Source organism: Littorina saxatilis, unplaced genomic scaffold, assembly GCF_037325665.1.
Source record: "Littorina saxatilis isolate snail1 unplaced genomic scaffold, US_GU_Lsax_2.0 scaffold_1079, whole genome shotgun sequence".
Lineage (NCBI taxonomy): Eukaryota > Metazoa > Mollusca > Gastropoda > Littorinimorpha > Littorinidae > Littorina > Littorina saxatilis.
In genome coordinates this window covers 29,116-35,211 of record NW_027128503.1, presented here as the reverse complement: position 1 = coordinate 35,211, position 6,096 = coordinate 29,116, and positions in this window count along the sequence as shown.

The window sequence follows — 6,096 nt, the reverse complement described above, 5'->3', positions numbered from 1 at the left end:
GACCATAAAAATTATTTCCCAAACTTAAAGTACTGGACAAATTAACCCCTTCGTTGTAAAGTTACACACGCGCAATGTCGAGACAAATTCATCAAAGACATGAACGCAATCATCCATGGAAAACGCGCTAATCATGCCAGTAAGGGCTGTTTTCAAGTCACTGAATGTCTAATGTTGATTGAGGTACACCATGTATGGTAACACTTATCTCCCAATACCCCCTCGGACAGTTCTAGAACCCCATGCAATGCTTAAAAGATAAACTCCATGTCCTTACTTAATTTTGGCAGTTCAAAACTGTCAAAAACATGATTTCTCATGTTGGTCATGCTCGCAATAGTTATCTCTAATCGATGCTTCATAATATTATGCACGTTTTAGTTCTGCAGTTGCTCATACATCTTTTCATAGACATCTGAAGACGTGTGCTGCCCACATACAGATCAGCATAAATCCATTTACTACTTAGATTGTTTATTTATGTGTCTATATGTTATTTGCTTGTCTGTCTGTCTTGTGCGTACTCCTTCTCAAACATAAACAAACTCGGACATATTCAAACATAGTCTACATATGATCCAGAGACAGCCAGCATGCCTCTTCCTTGTTCTCCGACAAAAGAAAGCTTCCTTGTGGCCCATTGTGTGTTTTCGCCGGTAGGTGTCAATTGGCAGGCCAGGCACTTAATCACGCTTGACTCCCCTCCGCTCAAGCGGCAATCGTTTAGCAAGCCCCGGTGTCTGCTTCAAGAAAGCCCTTCACACCCAGATTAAGTGAGGGAACATCGAATAGTGACATTTTTCGATGTGATTTTCGATTTCATAAACAACAATTTTGAAAAAAATATATAAAAGAGATAAATATTTTGCAAATACCGTATCTGGGTGGTCTAAATCAGGTTTCTTGTCAAACGTAAAATGCAGTAGAGAAAAAAACAACAACGTTGTATTAGAATTTACGACTAAATCAATTTGGGTCTACTTGTAGAAACAGTGTTAATAAATGTTCAACAAATGCTGAAAGAAGCAACAGGCAGCACCCTTGAAACGCTTGGCATGTATATTACATGTTGAATGTATATATTGGCTAAGAACAAAAGTTACGTTTGATTTAGACCCCTACCTCAATAGTTCTTTGAATGTTCGCCTTCTTTTATATTTACGGTACCGAGAAGCCTTTAACGGATGTATACATGTATAACTAATTCAATATGTTTTTCGAAGCATCCTATTATAAACTCTTACGTTAAATGTCTGACCTTTTTTGTTTCTGTTTTTATTTGTTTCTGTTGGGTTTCAAACAACATTCTGTGAGATCACCTTTAAGGTCATCGCCGTAACAAGAACACTGTTCTTCCTTTTATAGTCCATACAATATTTGCTGGCGTACACCCGTCAATTTTACGTTTATCAGTTCATGAAATATTTGCCGGCTTTTACCCATCTATGTTATCTTTCCCCGGTCAAGGCAATATATTGAAATGATTGTTGAAACTTCAGAGAACCCTTTGCTTAAAGTTCCAAAGATTTTTTTGTTTAGGAGCTTTCTATTCTCTTCGATCATGAACAAGGAAATAGCCGAATGAGTATGACGCATTCTCTAAAGCTGTCCTGGGGTACAGAACGGATGTGATCACACACTTATCGCTCGCTTGAGTAATTCTTCAATCACGCAAGAAGCTTTTGTGGTGTTATGTTTTCTTGAAATAGTGACACGTTACCTGGCACACTTAAGCAGGTTTCATGCCCCCCCCCCTCCCTACCCATTGGGAATACAGACCACTTGAACAAATTTGAGTGTGTGGAGTTACGCCATGGAGTCATACTCGCCGGAGGAAAAAGGGTTAGTTCTTTGCTTTGTGGCGCCAATAACAAGTCTTTGGTGACGAATTGAGTCGTCTGTCAGAAAAACGTAACAAGGGAGGAAGGTCTCTTATTCATATTTGATTTGGCTGCCATGAATGTCTTGTTGTATGCCTTTTTTTCTTCCAAGTATATACAACTATTGCAACGACAATAAAGAGCTAACAGGCAAGTGATATTTAATTTAAAAATGGAATACGCTTTAATTTAAAACAAAAGCACAACGAACAAGATGTTTTAATTTATTTCGCTCCAAGTCAAAATTTAAGCAAAACATCTAAATAGTTTTTAATGCGCATTTAGTCCGCTGTCGCACGGAGGAATGTAGGATTACCAAAACCGGCAAAACCAAAACTGGGCAAAACTTGATTTAAAAGAACGCCCCCCCCCCCCCCCCCTTGTTGAATTTGCACTGCTAGATGCGTTGGCGGCATCCCATCCTGCCTCTCCCATCTTGCTGTATCCCAGTCTGCCTTACCCAATTTGCCGCATCCCAGTGTGTGTTAGTGCGTGTGGGGCAGAGAGAGAGAGAGAGAGAGAGAGAGAGAGAGAGAGAGAGAGAGAGAGAGAGAGAGAGAGATTTCAACAAAATCAAGGAAAAGAAAAGCCTAACAGAGAATTTCAAGTGGCAGCCCAAATTTTCGACCTGTTGCCAGGCCTTCCTTAGAGGCGTGTAATTCTGCGAGACGCCAATTCATGCATCAAGTACTAAGCAACACAATACCATAGTTAATTCTGTTACAAAACACAAAGCAAATATATTTCAAAGATAAAATCTACAAGACTTGATTAAAATTAATGTAAAAAATCAACAACAAGTAGAAACAGAGGCGAAAACAGTATTTGACTTTCGATGTTTTTGCAGAGAACTTGTTTACGGCAATAGTGGAAACTAACATGTTTTATGAGCGTGTTTATGTTTTGCAATCTTGTTTTCTGATTTATCCATCTATATATTTATTTACCAATTTTCACTTTACTTATTTAGTTCCGATCAAATGATCCGCTGCAAGAGCAGTTTGTAAATCAAATCAGCGATACAAAATGCCTCCGTTTCACTAAGATGGCGTATGGAACTTATTATGATGGGTGACCTCATTGCAAATTGCTCAAAAAAACACAAAAAACGATATCAAAAATAGAGTTACTAGACGGAGCCCTTCGGGGCGTTTAGTCATGCTTCAGACATACATTCAAATGTTTTGACAGAGTATGTCCTTATCTGCGACCAAAAGACAAATTGTTGCTTCAACAGTGCTTTGAGCGGACCAGCATCTTAAGTATTGCACTTTCGGGTCTAATAACGTACGGTGTCTAAGATTAAATACGGCGAAGTGGTCTGAGCCTACAATGTTTAAATGTTTTATTGCATAACTTCTAAAAACTAGTTTCATGGTCTCATCCCTCCCCCCCATCTACCCCCTCATCCCCTATTTTTGTTTTAAATCTGTTTTCTTTTCTTTTCTTGCTCCTCTTACAGTATCACAGTAAATGTTCCCAAATAGATCTTAGTTACCTCAGAGGACGTTAATCCCCAAAGTCAGTCAGTCAGTCAGTCATTAAAGGCAAAAGCGAGGTAACGCACAACTGCATCAAGTAATCTTACAAGGCACGGCCCTAGACCTAATATGGATTCCCTCGCATACTAACCTAAGAGGAAATGATCTAGCCGACACTGCAGCAAAGAAGGCTGCCATTTCCTCCTCAACCGAAATTAATATTGGCTACTCCATCTCAGAATACCATTTATATTTTTCTCACGATGTTGTCACTTTTAAACCTCTTAACAGGTGGTCCTGAGTTTTATCTTTTTTTTAACGAAACTAAAATAGAATTAAAATCCATGCTTCCAAAACGCATTTTTACTTACAAAACTAAACAGCACACACAAGAACGACCCCATGAAATACATCAAATGGGGCTTTTTTCCTAAACTCCCTCCAGCCCTATTACGCATTCTAAGAAGGGCCCGTACCAAAGGCCTCAATTGTTCCGTTTTCAAAAGAAACTGCGAGTGTGGCAGCGAAATTACCATAGAGCACACCTTCGTAAAATGTACTTCAAACTTAACCCGCTTTGCAACCCTGTATGATTATATGGACAAATATAACCTTATGCCAATTCAATTCTTTAACCCGGACGATAAACACGGCCTCGACCATGACCCCTAGATTCATTCAGCACAACTGGGTCCGACCAGTAAAGCCGTCGCTGCCTGTGTGACAACCACCATAAAAATCTACCACAGCGGGAAACTTTCAAGTTAAGTATGTTAAACCATCATGTGCCCGCATTCAACTTTACAATCAAAGGATGTCTGTTGAGATAATCGAATGGATCAAAACTTTGAAGCCTGCGCGCATATTCTAAGCCGACTAACACATAACAGTCAAGGACATCATAAAATAGTTCTCGGTGAAAACTTGACCGAGGGCCATTTTACGACGTCCTTGACTAGATAGTGTTTATGATCAAACCAAGCACAACTCGAGTTTGTGAAGTATACTCAAAGAGTCATATGCGCTGTTTCTTGGGCAAGGTAAAGAACACCGAAAGTACTCCAATGCCGTTCTCGAGCTACGCTGACTTTTACAAAGGGAACAGCTGACGCGGCTTACGTAATCCGGTTTCCTGGTCATTTGTGTGAAAAATCTGTCCGACAAACAAAACTGCCCAACGAATAGAGATAACTCGGTCGAAAAAAATACTACCAACATATTAGCGCTATAGAAATCTCCTTAATAAATAAATAAATAAATAAACATTCAAAACTGTGTAAAATGGTCGAACTGAAGTTTTTGCACAACAACTATGACCATAAAAATTATTTCCTAAACTTAAAGTACTGGACAAATTAACCCCTTCGTTGTGAAGTTACACACGCGCAATGTCGAGACAAATTCATCAAAGACATGAACGCAATCATCCATGCAAAACGCGCTAATCATGCCTGTAAGGGCTGTTTTCAAGTCACTGAATGTCTAATGTTGATTGAGGTACACCATGTATGGTAACACTTATCTCCCAATACCCCCTCGGACAGTTCTAGAACCCCATGCAATGCTTAAAAGATAAACTCCATGTCCTCACTTAATTTTGGCAGTTCAAAACTGTCAAAAACATGATTTCTCATGTTGGTCATGCTCGCAATAGTTATCTCTAATCGATGCTTCATAATATCATGCACGTTTTAGTTCTGCAGTTGCTCATACATCTTTTCATAGACATCTGAAGACGTGTGCTGCCCACATACAGATCAAGTAATGTTCGACGAAGCCCGGACTTCGGTATTGCATTTCAGCTTGGTGGCTTAAAAATAAATTGATGACTTTGGTCATTAAAAATCTGAAAATTGTAAAAAAACATTTTTATATAAAACGATCCAAATTTACGTTCATCTTATTCTAAATCATTTGCTGATTCCAAAAACATATAAATATGTTATATTTGGATTAAAAACAAGCTCTGGAAATTAAATATATAAAAATTATTTTCAAAATTAAATTTTCTAAATCAATTCAAAAACACTTTCATTTTATTCCTTGTCGGTTCCTGATTGCAAAAACATATAGATATGATATGTTTGGATTAAAAACACGCTCAGAAAGTTAAAACGAAGAGAGGTACAGAAAAGCGTGCTATCCTTCTCAGCGCAACTACTAAACCGCTCTTCTTGTCAATTTCACTGCCTTTGCCGTGAGCGGTGGACTGACGATGCTACGAGTATACTGTCTTGCTGCGTTGCATTGCGTTCAGTTTCATTCTGGGAGTTCCACAGCTACTTGACTAAATGTTGTATTTTCGCCTTACGCGACTTGTTTGTTTCTGTTTTTATTTGTTTCTGTTGGGTTTCAAACAACATTCTGTGAGATCACCTTTAAGGTCATCGCCGTAACAAGAACACTGTTCTTCCTTTTATAGTCCATACAATATTTGCTGGCGTACACCCGTCAATTTTACGTTTATCAGTTCATGAAATATTTGCCGGCTTTTACCCATCTATGTTATCTTTCCCCGGTCAAGGCAATATATTGAAAAGATTGTTGAAACTTCAGAGAACCCTTTGCTTAAAGTTCCAAAGATTTTTTTGTTTAGGAACTTTCTATTCTCTTCGATCATGAACAAGGAAATAGCTGAATGAGTATGACGCATTCTCTAAAGCTGTCCTGGGGTACAGAACGGATGTGATCACACACTTATCGCTCGCTTGAGTAATTCTTCAATCACGCAAGAA